The 20,207-nt window shown below is 37.3% G+C and overlaps 1 pseudogene; it reads right to left on the bottom strand.

The window, feature by feature from the left end:
• Positions 1–203: 203 nt before the first annotated feature.
• On the bottom strand, positions 204–1,070 carry LOC133076508 (zinc finger CCHC domain-containing protein 10-like; annotated as a pseudogene).
• Between the last annotated feature and the right edge of the window lie 19,137 nt (positions 1,071–20,207).

Raw genomic sequence — 20,207 nt, 5'->3', positions numbered from 1 at the left:
ATTCACCCCTAAAATAAAAGTCTTTATATATATATAATCCATTATTAATAGTCTTTATGCTCTTACAATGTAAAACATTTAGAAACTTTTGAACTCTAAAAATTTTGATCTGTTAACCTATTTGGTCTTAACACATTCTAAATTCCCTTCTAAGAATCACATTGATGTTTTTAGTCCATCAGTCCAATATGGATGGAACAATTCTATTTCTTTTTCTTCTTCTTTGGTGGTTCACCCTCAGAGCTACTATCTGTGCTGCTGCTGCTATTACTAGAAGAGCTGGAATCTCTTCTGCATCAGAGGACGAGGAATGGCTTGTGGAGGAGGCTGAAGATGATGACCTGGAGGAGCCTTCATCAGCGTCACTGTCCTCTGAGGAGGATGAGGTAGACGTCTCTTCACGCTCTGATGAAGAATCACTGGCTGAACCGTCACTGCTATTGCCACTGGAGCTGGTTACACTCTTAGACCTTTTTTTCTTGGTCTTTCTACAGTAGTTTCTCCAATGCTTTCTTGTAATAATAATCTGTTTTCTTTTTCTTTTAAAGCTTTCTTTAGTTCTGCTGTTCTTTTTCTTTTTTAATTTTTATTTATTTCTGGCTGTGTTGGGTCTTCGTTTCTGTGCGAGGCCTTTCTCTAGTTGCGGCAAGTGGGGGCCACTCTTCGTCGCGGTGCGCGGGCCTCTCACTATCGCGGCCTCTCTTGTTGCGGAGCACAGGCTCCAGACGCGCAGGCTCAGTAGTTGTGGCTCACGGGCCTAGTTGCTCCGCGGCATGTGGGATCTTCCCGGACCAGGGCTCAAACCCGTGTCCCCTGCATTAGCAGGCAGATTCTCAACCACTGCGCCACCAGGGAAGCCCGCCAATGCTTTCTTGTAATAATAATCTGTTTTCTTTTTCTTTTAAAGCTTTCTTTAGTTCTGCTGTTCTTGAAGGCCTATGTAGGTACTTTCTTTTTCCTGTGCATTCATAAGTCCCATGCCCAAATTCCAAGCATTTCTGACATCTTACATGTTGCTTATTTGCTTCCGCTTGTCTCCGGGCTATGAGCCGATGCATGGGAGTCACCATCTTCCAGAGGCCTTTTTTGTACCCCGTTTCTTGTAGGCAAGACTCCAGCCTCTATGACCTTCCCTGAGTTCCAAAGGGCAGATTTGAACAGTTGCTAATCAAGGGAGGAGAAGCCAAGGAACCACCTGAGGCAAGATTAAAGGGACCAGAGAAGCTCATCAAGATTAGGAGACCCACCACCTGAGACAAGATGAAGGGAGCACACGCCCTGCACACACCCTAATCGTGTCATGTCAGAGATCCCACCCTTGAACCATTGTTTATAAAACCCCTCATCAAATCCTCTGGGGTTGGGACACATAGTTTTCTGAGGTAGGACCCCTCTGTGTCCCCCTGTGCCTGGAAAAACAACAAAGCTATTCTCTACTTCACCCAGAACTCTGCCTCCGAGATTTGATTCGGCACTGGTGTACAGAGAGGCCGAGCTTTCGGCATCAGTGACTTGCATCTCTCAATGAAATATGGTAACCCTTCATTGGAAGCTGCAGGGAGGGAGAGCCCATTTCTTGGCTACATTCACCTGAATTGGAGTTTCTGTCAGGATGAACTGGGGGTAGAGACGGAGCGAGCAGGTTGGCTCAGATGTACAGACTCTCAGTGTTCTTACTGAGTTTTAGTAGGTTTTCTCGAATAAGTGTTTCATTTGCTGTATGCCATTAGGACAATTTCCAGACACTCAGTTGTTGTTGTTGTTTTTCTTCTTAAAAATACTGTTCACCGGTTTTGCTTGTTTTGCTGGAGAGAGGGTCCAAAGATCTCCTCCTGCTGTTATCTTGGAGGTGGATCTCTGATCCCTTTTGAGTCTTTTTCATAAGATTCTTTTCTTTATCGTTTGGACTCTGTGTATAACCCATGCTGAAAACAATGGCAAGAAAATTTAGTGTTTCTTTGAAATCCTTTAAGTGTTGCAATTTATTCTATCATTATTTTACAGATGGAGAAAAACCATGATTAAAAGATTTTTTGTGGATAGATAATGAAATTAAGGAGAAAATTAGTATAAATAACAATTCTTAGTGTATTAACTCTAAAACGTTTCGGTACATTTAAAGCTATTTTAAAGATTCCAAGCTGTATCACTCCCTGTGTAAAAAGATAACCTTTTATTTCTGTAGCTTTAGTATCAAAGTTGGAAGAAAAATATGGCTATCTATTGTTCTCATCTCCTTCACAGTCCAAAGTATAAAATTGTGGAAGGGGTTAGAATATTATTAGCATATTGAAGAGACATTAAAATATAACTTTCACTAGCTTTTCATGTAAAATAATGATATTAACTAATTTCACCTCTCAGTGTTGTAAAGATTAAGTTAAATACAAGTTCATATATGAAAGGTCAAAAAATCTGGTACCTTGTCCACAGTAGACATTCAATAAATGTTAACTTTCCATTGCTTTCTTTAGAGCCTCAGACATGTGAACTGAGATTCATTATTTCTCTCATTCTGAGATTATTCTAAAGCCAGGTAATTGAGGTCATGACTGAAGGCAACCTCTCTGCCATTTTACAGTGAATTAAGCTGAAGTTCGTGTTGCTCTGATGATGACAGGAGAAGATTTATGTCTGTTCCTTTCTCTCAGTTCCCAGCACTTCACTTTCTCTTCAATCCAAATGAAAAGTTTCACAATAATTCTGTTTTAAATTCCAAGTTGCCTGATGGTCCCACCCATCACATATAGATGTAAATTTACAGTGGCAGATCAGTTATATAAATATTCTTAAAAGCCCTTGTTGTTAGGAGACTCACATATTCATTCATCCATTCAGTTGTTTATTCAACAACTCAAATTATGTGTTAGGTGATGAATCTAATATCTCTAAGACACAGAGCCTATCCTATAAAACTCATAGTCTGTTAGGGGAGCTAGGCATTATGGCACGTGCTATGTAAGGGATTTTTACTAGGCAATTTGGGAGGAAGAGGAGGCGTGAGTTACATAAGAAATAAAGAAATGATCCTCCCTTCCTTATTTTAAGGATCAGTCCTTAAATATTCAATATATATTTAAGAAAAACATAAAATATATATATTAGTGGGGATGGAATTGGAAGATATGTGTATATGTGAAGCATCCAGACAGATCACATGTTTAAACCTATAGAAGCCAGGTTACTGTTCATTTAAGTCAATAATCTTGAATTTGGAGACTCAGCCTTTCATATGTAAAAGTGAAACTATACCTGAAATTTAAGGAGAAAAAGTCAGTGACAGGTTGAGGGCCGTGAAAAACTGAATTGAGAGAGCCTTTTTCTTAGAGTGGAAAAGGAACATCATCTACTTCAGACAAAGTTATTTCTACATAGTTATACTCATTTTCTTTCCTCATTTATTTCTGGATGAGAGGTGGAGGAATAAAGCATATCATGAGAACTATCCAGGGTGGGAAAAAACAATATGGCCAACATCTTGACCATGTGGATCTCAGGAAAAACTCTTGTCACCCATCAGCACCCTGCTTGGGAACACGCATAAGTTAGGACTGCCTTGAGGAAGACTATTAAACACTAGGATGACTATCAGGCCCACAGAACTGAGATAGTCTAGATGCTTTGGTCAGATTTTTGCCTAGAACAATACTATTGACTTTGAAATTAATCTTTATAATCCTTGCCTGTTACATAGGAGGAAATTAGGACTGAGAAAGCTGAAGTGTCTTGTCCAAGATCATACCATTACATGAGAGAGAGGTAAGAACTACAACCCTGTTTTTAAAGTTAGATGTCATATCCCCAATACCAGGCTGTCTCATAACTGGGAAATGCAGTCTTCACTTCTACAGAATTTTCTAGTGTTATCATATTTCGGATCCCTCCCCCCCTTAATTTTACCCAATTGATTTGACACTACAAGTCCCTATACTCACAATTTTGCATACCAGGAAAATTAAAACTATTGTCTGCACTTGAACTGATGGGAGCCAAAGAAGGAGAGAAAATGTAGCCTCTCTTCTAAGTCTTGGATGGTCATAACATTGGAGTCACTTCAGCGGACAAATAGTGATAGAAATCCAATTCAGCACACACTGACTGAATGTTCATCAGGTTCATGTCTACACACTGTAGATACTGAAGGAGAGGAAAAATACAATATGGGAATTTCAACATGTTGTCACCCACCTGGTCTTGGTTCACTATCAAATTCATGGAAATGGAACTCTGTAGACAGAGATGGAAGGTAGACCCTTTCAAGAAGAGATTTTTCTAAATATAATTCACCTGTATTTTGTTTACTAATATTTTCCCAGTTCCTAGCACAGTGGCTAGCATGAAACAGCTCTTAATAATATTTGATGGATAAATGAGTAAATAATGCAAAATCTTTGTTTCACATTTTGCATCATATTGTATTGGTATCCTGTAATGTGTTCCCAAAAGCTTCATCCCAGTCAACCTCAAGATTGACTACCAGAATTCAAACTTTACAAAGATTTGCTTGACTTGCTGGTTTCAGTTAATCATTCATTCAACATACTCCATATGCTAGGAGCACAAAGATGACTTGGACATAGGCAAAAATATGGAGGCAAATTAAGACATAATAGTTAAATACCTGTAAAGATGATATATTATTAGAAATATATATCAAAATTGGTAACATAGAGATTGAACCTAATGAATTTGCCTAATTGGGATTGGAAAGGATGCTCCTTGGTCACATCTTTACTGAGGTGATAATGGAATAATAAACTGGAGTTTGCAGGGCAGGGGGCAATGGGCAAGATAGACTAATACTACATTCAGGGAGAAAATTGTGCTATTCACTTATTGACATTTATAGAGAAAGAAAATTATCCAATCACTAGTGACCACAGAGCAAATTCATGGTAAAAGAGGAATATATTAATCATGATTACTGTTGATGACTTTTAACTTTACGAACGTTGGCAACTTCTGGTTTTTAATGACTACATGGTAGTGGTTTTTAAATTTCCTTTGAAGGCAAACATTTTAAATGAGAAGACCCTCCTGAGGGCTGAGAATATGCCTGGTTCTAGAGTTAATATCCAGAGACAAGTTTATAGTTTGTTTCTACTCTTAAGTTTTCGACGATTTCCTAGATATTATTTTATTTTTAAATGATTTAAAAATGAACAACAACAAAAGTCCTGCGAGAGACTGAATATACAAACAGAAAATGGCAAGGCCACACGGAGAATAGAGCTCTGATCTACAGCCTCTACAGCAACCAGCTCAGGAAACCAAACCACAACTTCTGTAGCATTTGGTCCCAAACAGCCAGGACTTGCTCAATAAAGGCCAGCTTCCTTAATTTTTGTCACTGCTTCCATCTCAAGGTCAACCAGAAAAAGCCAAATATGCTCCCCAAACTAATCGCGTAGGATGCCCCACTTCTAGTTAGCCCACCTCCAGCTTCCCCATTTCAAAAACTTGCAGAGTATACCTGAAGCCTTCCTTGTTTTATCAGAAAACTTTCCCTCTCCCCTGCCTGCCTCCCTCTGAATCTCTGCCAAGTGCTAGGGACGGTGGCTGACTCTGTCCCTACAGCAACCTCCAAATGAACAGCCTCAGCATATTCTGTTTGGGTGGTCTTTATTTATTTCCACATCTGAATGATGCAACAGTCTTATTGCATCTACCTGTTCCACCTACATTCATCTTAAGTTATAACAAAATGTGTAGTTTCAGTAAAAAGAGGGAGGGTCTTATTTGAAACAATATGTTGTGTTTAGAATCTGGTGGGACTGACAGAGGTCAGAGGGGCTGGTGCCCTGAATGTCTGGCCACTTCCTAGGAGATTTGGGAGGCCCAGAGTCCCTTGTGTAAATTTCCTCTGCCCCAGGCTTCTCTCTAATGAACTAAAGGGAACACCCATCCTCAGATAAGGCAAGTAAATAGTCCATTGTTTGCTGTAAATTTAAGAGTATCTTTAGAGGTTTTATAGGTTACTCTTATCTCCTTAATATTTCTGAGATGGATCCTAGGCTTCAAGGCTGGGAAAAATAAACACTAGGCATTGTGCTTCTAAAAGGGTAGAGGAGGAAAAGTTAGGAGCAGGGCAAGCTTTATTGGGAGGTAAGATGTCTCCAGGCTTAAGTATAGGCCAGAATGCTTTTAATGACAGTGGGAATTTCCCCATACTTCCAGCCTTACTTAGTACTACTTAATACAGCTGTCGCTTGGTATGGGGTGGGGGATATTAGTTCCAGTGTCCCACACACACACCCTCCCCCAGTACCAAAATCCTCAAATTTTGGATGCTCAAATCCCTTATATGAAATGGTGTTGTATTTGCATATAACCTTTATACATCTTCCCACATACTTTAATTTTTACTTAAATTTAATTTTTTTTATGAGGGCAGAAAACAGAAAAGGAATGCTCCTTTTCATTAAAACAACAACAACAAAGCTAAAAATCAACCCCAAAAGCAAATGTTCTAAGAGCTTTCTAGGTGGCAGGCGTTATGAAATTTCTCCCATACGCTTTAAATCACCTCTAGATTACTTATAATAACTAATACAATGTAAATGCTATGTAAATAGTTATAAATGCAATGGAAATGCTATGTAAATAGTTGTCAGTGTGTGGAAGATTCAAATTTTGCTTTTGGAACTTTCTGGAATTTTTTTTTTGAATTTTTTTATATCTTCAGTTGGTTCAATCCATGTATGCAGAACCAGCGTACTGCTTTTGGTGTAAGTAAACTGAAAGAGAGGAATCAATTTCTAGTGGAAGCTACTGTATAATTACTAAAGGAATCCAAGGTATAAAGGTTCTAACAGATAGCAAGCCTCAATGTAAATGCAGCCCAGATATTGATTATATTAGGAACATTTGAAACTTTTACAATGCCTTCCAACTTCTTATAGGGCCAGATAGCATTAGGGCAGTTCATATTGGAAGTGTTTCCTCAGGAAACCAGGGCAGATAGAGTGGGAAGAGCCAGCCTAAGAGGCTGGTGGCACCTGAGGGGTCCTTGTACACATATGATTTTCCCTTTACTCACTAACTGAGTGTAAACTTTGTAATGCTTTTTTTAATTTTCAGGGAGTGTTTCTTATTAAACTCTGTAATTACTCTATTTTTTGCTGTTGCTGTTGTTTTATTGGGCGCCTTTGTCTTCAAATTTAGCCCTAATAAAGACTTTCTTTGTCACTACCAAGTATGACAAAATTTGAATATATTTATTAAAAAAAATAATATTTTAACATTGGACCAAAGTCTTTTAGAATGTTAATACAGCCTCAGAGCTTTAGTTCTTAATTATACTGTCAATTAAATTCAAGACAAGCTCAGCTAGGGCCTACTGTGGATGCCATGCTCTACGAGATGAGGGGCTATGTGAAGGCCAACCAATATGTACACAAATAATTACAAAGTTGTGCAGAGTGATAAATGACATCAGAGATGTAGGAACCAACTGTTGTGGCAATCCAAAGGATGACAATATTACTGTAATAGGGAAGAACAAGTCTGACTCCATACTGGATCTGCCTCTTTTACTTTAAGCTTTGTATTGTATTGCCTTAGCTACAAGTTAATCACTAAAGGGATGTTGCCTATAGCTTAAAGTACACATAATGGCCCATCTCCGGAACCCTGCCGCCCATGCCTGAGTGTTAAGCTAAAATACTTTTGTTTAGCCCACAGGAAAAATCCTGACGGGGCCCACCTGTAAATGGCTATAGGAAAGAAGAAATTAACACATCCCCTCTGGAGTCTGGGCAGAACCAGGAAATACTTGCAACAACTAACTGCCTTTTTTACTTTACCTCCTCACCTCCCCCTCTTTGTTCTATAAAAGAAACTAGCATCCAAACCCGGGCAAGATGGTTCTTTGGGACACTAGTCCACCATCTTCTCGGACTGCTGGCTTTCTAAATAAAGTCGCTATTCCTTGCCCCAACAATTCATCCTTCGATTTATTGGCCTGTCGTGCAGTGAGCAGTACAAGCTTGGACTCAGTAACAACACTTCTGGTTGGGACACACTGGGAGCAAGCGTTTCGAAAGAGGTGATACTTAAATTGAACCTGAAGGCATTGGTAGGTTTTGAAAGACACTGATGGTAAGGATATTGATAGTTGGAAGTACAGCAATGGGAAAGGAAGTTAGAAATCAGAAGGAAGAGTTTGAGCCAAAGCAGAGAGCTTGAACGGGCCAGAGCAAGTTTGGAAAACAAACAGTTGTCAGCTGTCTAGGACACGTGGACTGCAGGAAAAGGAGTATAAAGCCAGGGAGGTAGATTGGGTTCTGATTATAGCTGGAAAAACCACGTGAAGATTTAGTATAATACTATAGGCATGGAGGAAAGTCACTAAAGGTTTTTATGCAGAGAATTAACACGATCAAATTTGCATCTTAGAAATACCGTTTTGTGTTTTAGGAAGATGTGCTACATTCAGATTAGACTTATGATAGATATGCATGATAGGTTTTGATAAATATGCAGTGATTTATGAGTAGTGATATGCAGTCATGAGAAAATGTGGTAAATCGGCATAAATGCAAAGAACATTTAGGCCTTGGAGGTACACTAATTTTATTTATTTATTAGGACATATCACAAGATTATTTATAGTGCTTCATAACTTGTGCTTTTAAAAAAACAGAGAGATTTGAAATTAATCTTCTCTGGATTGCTGCCTAAGTGGTTATAAGAAAGAACAACTTGAGGAGCAGCTTCTTGCTTTTGTAAGTTGTTAATTTTTCTGAAGCATTTATGAATCTAGACCATGTGAAGATGGGCTTTTGGCACTCAGATTTGCCATTTCTCAGGCCTTTCCACATGCCCTGGAAAACAGTGAGAAATGGGGAGAATTTTTCGCTTATGCAGGTAAACTAAAGAGAAAAATTAGACTACTAATCAACTCTAGTTGAGTAATTTTTAAATCAAGGATAAGAAAATGCTAGGCGTTGGAATTGTGGTCATATGAAAGAAAAAAGTAATAAAATGTAAACATTTTACTCATATAAACACCTACTGTGCCAGTCACCAAAACACTGAGTTTCTCTGATATTCCCATGGCAGGTTGTGATGACCCCACTTCCACTGAGTTTCCTCTTTGGTCAAATCTGATACTGTTGAAGAAAGAAGGGAGCTCTGGGTCACATGAGTCTTACTGAGTCTTACTGAACAATACTGAGTGGATCTACTCTGAAGTTCAAGGGCCTAAAGAGATTAGAAGTAAAGGCTTGAGGTACTTTATTCAGGATTCTAGGAAGCCCTCTATTTGCAAGGTGGTTGGAGTGTCAGAATAGACCAAAACTTCAGAATGGCTCATGAAACCTTTATATAAAATATCCCTGGCTGGAATGATCTGGAGATCTTCTGATTCTGGTGTTGGGTTCTCACAGACCCTGAAGACCTTCCTTTGCTCCTCTTCATTTAGCCTGGCTATCCTTTCTTCTCACCCTTCCTCCCAGTAAATCAGCCACTTGCCCAAGGCCTAGGCTGACCGCTGGATGTATTCCAGCTGCTAAATGGGGTTAACTTGCTCAGCCGTGCAAGCGGATGAGGAGGCCTCCAGCTGGAGCATTTGGGTCAATTATATCTACTTCTACTCCTTTCCTTGCCATTGAATAAATTTACTAATTGTAGTTCACTTAGAAAGGCAGCCTTGCTTTTACATTTTTGATAGTCCAGTCTCAGATGGTGTAAAAAATTATTAATGGGAAATCTCTGTGCCTGCCACTCAATTTTGCTGTGAACCTAAAACTGCTTTAAAAAATAAAGTCTATTAAAAATTATTAACACACCATGATAGCATTTTTAATCATCTATGATAGTTTTCTTTTTATGACTTTGATGAAAATCATCCAGTAATTTACTACTGCTCATGGATGTATATATAACCATATCGCCATCTGTCAGGGGCTGTCCTGGGAACCAGATTTTAGGATGAGCATTTGTCATAAAAGACAAATGGGTGCTCTTCACAGATCAACTATACCATTTGGCAATGAATGGAATTTAGTTTTTTCTTGCTGCTAATGTATAGAACAGCAAAGCAAGAAAGTCAATGTATTTTTTCCTTCAAAATCTGAATGAAGAATTTCTTAAACTTCTTGGAAAATACTAACAAAATTAAACTGTTGGCAGGAAAATTCCTCCACATCAGTCAAATTCTGTTGTTTCTAATTATATCATTGTAATAGACAATGATAAATATCTTTGAAGATCTGAAGTGCTTGATATAATTAAATCCTGATAATGATAAAACAGCATATTATTCATACACTGTCTCTAGTGGAACAAGTGGGACTGATGTACTGAAACAAAAGATATCAGATGATTCACTGATTTTAGATTTGATTTTAAACTGGCTGAAAGGTTTTGATGAAAGATAAATATGACTTAGAAGAGGAGGAGCCTATGTGCTATTCTCTTTTTACTGCCTCCACAAGAAAAACTCAGATAATTATAAAATGAATAGACCTCATCAATTTCTATTGTACCTTTTAATCAAAGGACTGTAGCAGACATTGAAGGATATTCATCTGTTTTCTAACTTAAATGCGTGGTTTAATCAGAAGCTACATTGTGGTTCAAAATGGAAATAAAGAATTAGATGATATATTCATTTCTTCATATAAAGGACTATTATGTTATGAATAGATTCCATACTGTAAGAAGTTAAAAATTGGCAGGACACATGAGGTCATTTGGTTGATCTCCATACTGAGGACAGCATTGTTTGGTACAATATACTTTTCAGTGTTTTGTAATGTCAAAATATTCTAAAAGACTAAGTCCAAGCGAAAATATCTTGTAACCCGGGAGTTGTGAAGTAACTCAAAGTGATGGGAGATTAGATTACTTCTCAAAGCACCATCTGTGCCCAAAAGTCTACTAATGCATGAAGAAGTCATTGAGAAAAGCAATCGTTAGAAGAATAAGAAATATAAAATACTGCCACAGCAGAGTATGGAGCTGGAGAAGGCAATGTTTAAACAACCTAGAGTCAAGAGAATCTCAGACACGCACTCAAGATGTAGAAGATATCCCCTAGGGATAGACACCCGTAGTTCCTTTAGACCTGATTGAAATGATTAGAAATCACACTGAAATGTGAAATGACTTCTATAGCTATTGTGTGTGGGAGAAACAGGAGGAGCAAAGACTTCAAAAGGTTGAGAGGGAACAGCCGGGCCAAGCCAAGCCATGTCCTTCCTGCCATGTAAACAGCTTCTGACAAGCCATATCCTCAATGAAGCCCTACTATGGGGATTAGAGAACTATTAACCTTTCCGTCAAACGACATCAGGACATGGATATGCAGACCTACTCTCCCCAGTGCATCTCCTACCCCTTTATTTCCTATTCCTGGTGAGGAGCAGAAAATAAAACACTTATCAGGGATTCATGTATGTCTTATAATCCACCTTCACAGTAACCTTATGAAGTAGATGGGTTCCATTTAGCACATGGTAAAATGAGAGCTTCAAGGTATTGAGGAACTTGACCAAGGTTAGGCAGTCACTGGTCTCTCTGATTCCAAAACTATTCTCCCTCACCAAGTGCATCTATGTGCTCTCTAACATACTTTTATCATGAGTTTTAAAGGAATGTATGTCAATGTCCACATAGGAATTAGTTAATTATTATTTGCCCCTCTTGTCCGGAGGCTCATGAATGTGTGCCCATATTTTAGATTACCTGCTTTATGTATTGAGATACTCCTAGACTCTGGCCTCTCACTCGTAGTTTAACTTCTGATTCACTGAAGACACATTCTCAGGCTCTTTTATAGCATGGCTTCCTTTCTCTAACTTCTAAACTCTAGAGTTCCTCAAAGGTAAGTCCTAGGCCTTCTTCTGATTTCTCTCTAAATTCTCTTCCTAGATTTTATCTATTTCCATAGCATTATATTTCATCTGTAAAATATAAATCCAGGTTGAACCCCATATTTATATTTCTAGCCCGAAACTTTCCCCTAAGTTTGACTCATATATCCAGCTGCCTGCTTAATAAGTCCATTTAGATATCTCACAAGCATTTCACATGAACCCATCTAAGATAAACTCCTGATCTTTCACTGTTCCCAACTCCCACACTTTCTTCCCGGAATCTTCCCCATATCAATAAAAGGCACCATCATTCCACCCAGCTGCTCAAGCAAAAAATCTGAGTTGAGATGAATACCCAGCCTTGTCCCATTTGCAGCCTTCATTCTGACTTTCCCTACCCTCCTGAGGATGGAGTTTAATTCAAGGATTCCATAATAGTAAACTTCAGAGACTTTTTCTGGAAGTTCTGGACACAGATTTTTCTTTCTCACCCTTCAGTACCATGGCAAGGGGGCTGCCAAGAATGGAGTCAGCGCTAATGAAGCAAAGCTGTGAAATGGAGAGAGAAGCTATTTTGCAGCTAAGAAACTATTTCCTAATCACATCACACAAGGCACTAGACCAGGTCTGGAATGAATCTAACCCTACTTCTGGACTTTTTCAGTGACTTTTCAACTTAACAGACTTTTCAATACTTAACCTCTAATTGTTTATCTATTTCAATTGAGTTTTCCACTCCTTGCAACCCAAAGCATATTAACACAGTTGTCTATGTGAGTCTCAAGAAAGTGGAGGAGGGGGAACTAGATGGTAATTACATCAATGGACAAATTAAAGTCTGAAAATGGATCCATGTGTATGTAGAAATCTAGTATACAGGCAAGGTGAAAGTTTGAAAATCTGGGTAGAAAGGGTGAACAATCCAATAAAACAGTTTTGAGACAATTAACTTTGAATTTGGAAAATTATTTGTAGACTTTTACTTCTCACTATTAGTAAAAATGCATTGAAAATGGCTTGAATATCTGACTATAAATACTAGATATATTAATAAATGAATAAACTGACAAACAAATCCAAGAAGCAAACACAGAAACATGTACATATTAACTGGGGTAGGGATGGCTTAAAACAAAAAACTATAAACAAAGTTATAATGGAAACACCATAAATGAAAAAGACAAATTTGATTCTTTAAATCAGAATTTCAAGATTTTATGTGACAAAAGACATGCTAAGACTGTTAAAAGAAAAATAAACCAGGAGAAAATATTAGCAGAATATATGAGACAAAGAATTAATATTTAAAACATATAACTTCCACAAATATATAAGAAAAAGACAAGATAGAAAAAATGGTTAAAGAATTAAACAGATAACTGACAAATATGGAATTACAAATGATCAATAAGAATGTGGAAAGCTAGTAAAGTTTTCTAGGAATAAGGGAAACTATCGATATTTGGACCAAAACTGAGCTAGCCCTTTTCACTTGCTAGAATGGCAATAACTAAATCAGTCAGTCAATCAATCAAAGTCAGTCAGTCAAAGTCTTGGCCAATGCATAGGTAAGTACTCTGCTGGTAAAACTATAAATTAGTTCTACTTTGTGATCAATTTGTTTCTATCCAATTAAAGTGCACATAGCATATGACTAGCAATTTCACTTTTGGCAATTATTCTAGAGTAAGACATGATGTTTTCATGTGAACAAGTAATCATAGATGAGGGTGCTTATTGCAGCCTGAGTCTTCACAGAAATACAAAAGAGAAATTTTATATAAATGGAAAGGGCTGAACAATTTATGGTATACTCGTATTGTAGGATGTATTGCAGAAGTTAAAAGGAATAAGACATAGATTTATTCCTAGAACTTTCTACCAGATGTATTGTTAGAAGCACAATGCAATTTGCAGCATGACACAGAGTAGTACTTTTAAATGTATATATACAAAAGAAAGAGAACTCACGAAAGTGTGCCGTATATGTAAATATAAAGAAAAAGAAACACTAAATTATACCTATGGCATGATACATACCCGAAAAATATAGGCATAGAAAAAGTTCTGAAAGGGTACACACCAAATTCTTATTTGTGGTTGACCCAGAAGAGAGACAAAGACTAGAGGTAGTAGTCAGAAGGGACTTCGTCTAACCTGTTATATTTTAATTCTTTTATTTAACTAAGAAAAAAGCTATTTCTGTATTTCCTATGGAATTAAAATTAATAATTTCTAAAAGAATCTCTTTTGGGATGTTTTCTATACTTGGACAGCATGAACTTGAACGGGAAAATAGAGGCAGGAACCTGTTGCCAGATAGACAAAAGATTATGCACTTTTCTTTATCATGTTTTGTTTTAACAAAACTATTCTTTCTGGTTCTGCCATGTGCTGTACTTGAGTGTTAGGGAAGCAAGTTTTGACTGGTGAGAAGATAAAGCCCAGTGAGGAGCCGAGTGCAGAATTTCCAGGGATGATACTCATGTAGGAAAATCATTTAGAGTCGTCTTCTGGTAGGCACAGGGGCAGAGCGTGGCCAGGATTATAAGACCAGCCTTTGGAAGGTATTTAATACCTTCCTTGGATAAACAGCTGAGACCCAAGAATCGAAAGGTCCTGGGACAGCATCATTGGAGAAAAGAGACAAGTGTTTGATGACAGCTGAGTTCATTGACAAAGAAATCATTCCTTGCTTCAACTTACTCACTGTCAGCTCTAACTTCAAGATCAACACAAAGTGTGCAGGGCATTTTCACGTTTTGTTTAACAAATCCCTAACCCTCTGTTTCCACCGCGGACCCCAGGAATCCATTCTCCACCCAGCGCCCAGAGCGATGATTTAGGAACGCTACTCACTCAGGTCATTCCCATGGCTTCTCATCATACATGGAATGAAACTCAAATCCCTCCCGGAGTCTCCGGGCACCACGTGATTCACGCTAGCCCCGCCCCCCAATCTTCTGCCCACACCTCCCCCACTCACTCTACCTCCGCTACCGGGACTTCTCGCTTTTCCTTAAACATGGATGCATTTCTACTACTTCCTATTCCTGGAAATCTGAAATTATTCTTCCCCTAGACATTCCTATCTTCACTTCATTCACGTCTGTTTACTTACCTTTCAAATGCTACCTTCTGGGAGACTAGACTGCTTACATTGCTATACATTTCATCATGGCACTTACCATACCTGATGTTGTATTTCTTAGATGTCTTTCTTGTCTTTGTGATTGTAAGCTCCAAAGGAGCAGGAAATTTGTCTCTTTACTTCTCTCCTGTACAACTAAGTCTAGAATAGCGACTGGGCATTGTAAATTGGGTTTTTAGTGAATGAATGAATTAGTAAACAAAGAATTAGAATTAAGAGACTAACCCAAGGTCACAATCCTGCCAGAGCTAGAAGCAGAATTTGAATTCCAATTTTTTAAACTCAAACCCAGTGTTCTTCCTATTATACCAAAAATGTCACAGTTATTTGTTTAAATGATTTTTTTTCGGTTATTAGGCTATTTAATAAAGGATTATAATGTGAGTAATTTTTTCTTAGAAAAATAATATATGAATAGACTAGGATTAAATACCTGCTTCTGACAGCCACCTATGCCTGATGAAAACTTTCTTTAGGGAAAGGAAAGGGGGTGGTTGCTTTGGGCATGGGAGAAACCCATAATCGGTGGGAGTGTCAAGATTTGAAACCCAAAACTGACAGGTTTCCAAGTTACTGTGTTCCATTTGCAGTACTTGAACCATGAATGTCCATTAAATAACGAGGTTGAAGAGATCTATGGCACATGAATATTTGCATTCAGATGATTCATTCAGAACTCATTTCAGAACTAAAGCAATGGGAATAATATCTTCCAATGTTGAGGTAACCTAAGACTGTAGTAAGAAAGTAGCACTTCTAGAAGATTCCACCTGTCACCTGGTGGCTAATTGTTTTCAGACTTAGTGCACAGGAAGGGATCATATCCTAAATGTAGGAGACTTTCACTGGTATTGGAAGAAGTTATCAACTTCTGGATTTATAATTTATCTGCAAAATAATTCAAACAGTTCCCTAAAATCTGGATGTTTACCATGAAAACATACCATTGGTCTCAACCAACAACACTTAGCCCAAAGAATTGGGTCCTGAAAATAGTTGCTTAACACTCTTGGTGTGCAGAGTCCTGGCCCAACTCTACCTTTTCTGGCTATCTCAAGACATTAAGTACATCATTGACTAATGCACTGTGTATAAATCCACCCATGCTTGTTCTAAGACTAATCTCTCTCCCTCCCTGGCTAATTTTCCTATGGTAGATTTATTCCGTTTTTGGGAAAATGCATTTACCCCCTTTCCAAATATTTAGGTCAGTGAACTCATTTCTGGAATTCAGAAGTCTGGAGTCTTTAAGATTTGGCAGATAAAAGATGATCCCTTTTGTGACTGTAGCTTAAATACAGTGAGTTGTGCACACGCTAATGGAATCAAAACGTAAGCTTACGCGTCCAGACTTATCTCAACATTCTGTGTTACCATTTAAAGAGAGCAGTTTGTGTCAGATCTAAGAGGCAGGGACCTTATATTACACTAGTTTATGACTAAGTCAAATGCATATCTGCTCTTTAAATAATATATCTTATTATATCATCACTTGAGAGGGTATGAAGACAAGGAAATATATCAAATGAGTTATTGGTATATTATAATAAAATGCACTTGCAGTTAAATAATCTGTAAGGGAAAAGTTCCAGAACTCATATTGAGAAAATTCAATTACTATTCTCCATATATATATATATATATATATATATATATATATATACACACACACATATATGTATATGTGTGGATATATATTTCAAAATTAAATACATATTGTAATTATCACAAAAATCATTACATTTTATTTCAAACTTGCTAGGTGTCAGATACTCAAGAAATTGAGACTTAGAAATTTAACTTACTTAGTTTGTAAGAGGGTTCCACTATTATCCAATATGACTCTAACGTGCAGAATAGCTAATATTTATTGAGTGTTTGCTAAAATGAAGTACTCTACCGAGCTCTTAATCCTCAAAACAACTCCATGTGGTAGGTACTATTCATATTATCATCTCAGCTTTACAATGAGTAGATCAAGACTTAAAATGAGTAACTGTGCCAAAGGTTGACAGCTAGCCTGACAGGGAGATGGGACTCTATCCCAATGCTGTCAGCCAGAATTCCAGGGATTTTAGAACCTCTTGTGTAGAGACCATTCTATTTCCTTCAGTGGTCAGGACTGCTGCAAAGATTGAGATAGGTACTTAGGGAAGGGGTGGTGGATTGCAGGCCAAGTGAGATGTCCAAGCAGGCCTACTGTCCCATAGGCTCCCCCTGCTGCACCTTCCTGGAATTACCTCTGATGTTCCTCAGGGAAGCAGCCTAAGCTGGAAGCTTTGAATGATGATGATTCCTGGGAATTATCATTTCCTTTTCCAAACACCTAGATCAAGCAGGGATTATTGACAAAAAGATTAATTACAGCAAATAGAAGGTATAGTTTACCCTTTTTGTGTTTATCTGAGTTGGCCACTGAAAACCTATTGACTCACTCTCATTTTGCTTTCTTTTCTGTCCATTGCTTACGAATTGTATTCTAAGACTGTTGTCACCTAATTTACTTAGTCCATGTTGCAGGAATGCCACTATCATATTCTATGAGGAAATTCTACTCTCTGATGCTGTCTTTGGGGGCTGTGTAATTTATTTATGCAAAGGTCATGCTTATGAGGTACAGTATTCTCTTCCTTTGCATTCAGGAATTGAGAATTGTATCTAGTTTTCTTTCCTCAATCTTCTAAATTACTTTTACTTTATGTGTTGCCATCAGAGTCATGAGAGGGTGACAGTTGTCAATCCAATACCCCTTCTCTCCTTTCTTACTAACAGAATGACAATCTTCAAGTGACCATAGGGCCACTTAAAATAATAATAATTCCTAGATAGCTTGAGGCTGTTGTATCCATCCAGTTTGGATATGTAAGAGCAAATGTGTTGTGAGAAACTTCCAAGAAGACTCTTTAAAGGGATCTTAGAGGCAGACTCATTTAGCTTTCTCTTATTTTTCTTTCTGCTGTCTGGAATGTGGGTGAGATGGTTGGAACTCCAGCATCCATTCTGAATCGTGAGGTCACCTTAAATCTGGAAGCAACACATCAAAAATGGTAGAGCAGAAAGATAGGAGAATCTGGGTATCTGCTGACTTCATAGAGCTGCCACACCAACCCTGGACTTTCTGGCCTTAGTCTTCTTCTACGTTAGAAAATACACATTTGAGAGTTTGTCACTGTTATTTTGGTGTTACTGTTATTCCTAACCTATATAAGACCCTTTGTAAGATAAAAATAATTATAATTTTTTCAGGGAGAGGCAAGTATAGTACACTATTCTAGACTTGTTATAAATATTAAACTGTATAATTCCCACAATAACCTTATGGAAGAGCTAATGTAATCTTTACTTCATAATTGCAGACAATAAGCCTCAGAAAGGCTTATTTGAATATTTACTCAGTTTATACAGTTAGGAAAAAACAGAGCCACAATTTATCTTATTTAAAAAAAAAAATTTTATTTATTTATTTATTTATTTTGGATGTGCCATGCGGCATGTGGGATCTTAGTTCCCCAACCAGGGATTGAACCCCAGGCCCCCGCAGTGGTAGCAAGGAGTCCTAACCACTGGACTGCCAGGGAATTCCCAGGGCCACAATTTAAATTCAGATCTATATAGTAATTAGATTCTACACCCTACTCTTTTCTCCTTTAACAGTACTGGCTACCTGTGGCAGTTTATTCATATCTCTACAAACTCTCTGCCTTGATTCAAATCCTGCCTCTGCCTTCTTGACCTCAGGTCATTTAACTCTAAACCTCAGTGTCCCTGTAAAACAAGGGACCTATAAAACAAGACTATTAAGAGTTCTTATTTCTTAGGATTGTTTGGAAATCAAGTACATTAATTCATAAAAAACACTTATCAAAGTAGTTCACACATATAATCTTGTCGATAAATATTGCCATTGTATAACTTCATTATTTCTACATTGTAGTAGCATTAATAATTTGTATGTCTGTCTTACTTAATAGATTCTAAGGTCACAGTGACAGGAAATATACTTTTGTCATCTCTGTGTCCCTTTTAGATTTTACACAACGCTTTGCACTTGTTAAATGCTCTATAAATGTTAGTTGAGTTTAACTTATTTGAAAAACAGTATTGTGGGACACACTTTGCTTGATGGCTTGTTTAAACTTTATTTTTATGATTATTTAGATGTATTTTATGATCATTTTTGTGATCCAGATAAATAGTTAAGTCTGAAGAATGCAGTTTGCCTGAGTGAAACAGAGGTCAATTATCACTCATTTCTTTAATCTTGTGATCATTAGTTAATGGGATTTAACCATAAAAGCATTAATTTACAAAACATTTTAAGAAGCCAAAACTGTTTCATTGGCCATATTAACCATTTTGAAATATTATACTTAGGCCAAATTCCATTTTAATTTGTATCATTGACTTATAGGAAATAAAGAAAGAGTCTGTGTTATTTAAATTTAGCTATAAAATACAAGAAAATCTTTGTTTTGTCCATGTGAAAAAGTTCTAAAACTGACAAACTCATCTATTATTCTCAAAACTCAAGTTTTGATGCGAAAGAGCGTCACAATAGTTCTTTCTTCAAAAGCCTATTCCATAAATGTATCTATCATAAAACATAAATAACTCAATAAAATTTGCACAAATATTTATTTTTCTCTTAGACATATTTCAATAGGACAATCTTGGATTAGATGTGAAATGCTATAAAAAGAAAAAAACTTAAAAGTAAAATATAGTTCAGTGTCCCTAAGGATCTCACATCTTAGGGCATAATCTTCCAGAGTTATCTTCTTTATTCGTTAAAGAAACATGTGAACTTTGGATGAGGTGACATATTTTAGCAAAGGAAATTTCAGTGCTGAGAGCATGAACTTGAATTCAAACCAATTAAAACATAATTAAATTTATTTCTCAAGGAAAAAGTATTTTGGTAAGTAAACAAACAAAATGTTACTGAATCCCATTCTTTACCACTAGCAGAGGTTTTGATAGTAGCTATTTGATAATCCACAACAGGATTTTTCCTGCTGATACGTTTTATACACAGTCAGTAGAAAAACTAGAGAATTCTCTGCAGCACTCCATAGGAGGTGGTAGATGCCAACGTAAACAGTTTATAAAATGTTGTTCCGATATACCCCTGTGTTGAAGAGTTGATTACGGAGGGTCTTTGTAATCCAATTATTACATGACTGGGACAATATTTTGAAAATAATAATTTGATGTTTTGCATTCTTCTGTCTCAC

Source organism: Eubalaena glacialis, chromosome 16, assembly GCF_028564815.1.
Source record: "Eubalaena glacialis isolate mEubGla1 chromosome 16, mEubGla1.1.hap2.+ XY, whole genome shotgun sequence".
NCBI lineage: Eukaryota > Metazoa > Chordata > Mammalia > Artiodactyla > Balaenidae > Eubalaena > Eubalaena glacialis.
This window is presented reverse-complemented; position numbering and strand designations above follow the sequence as displayed.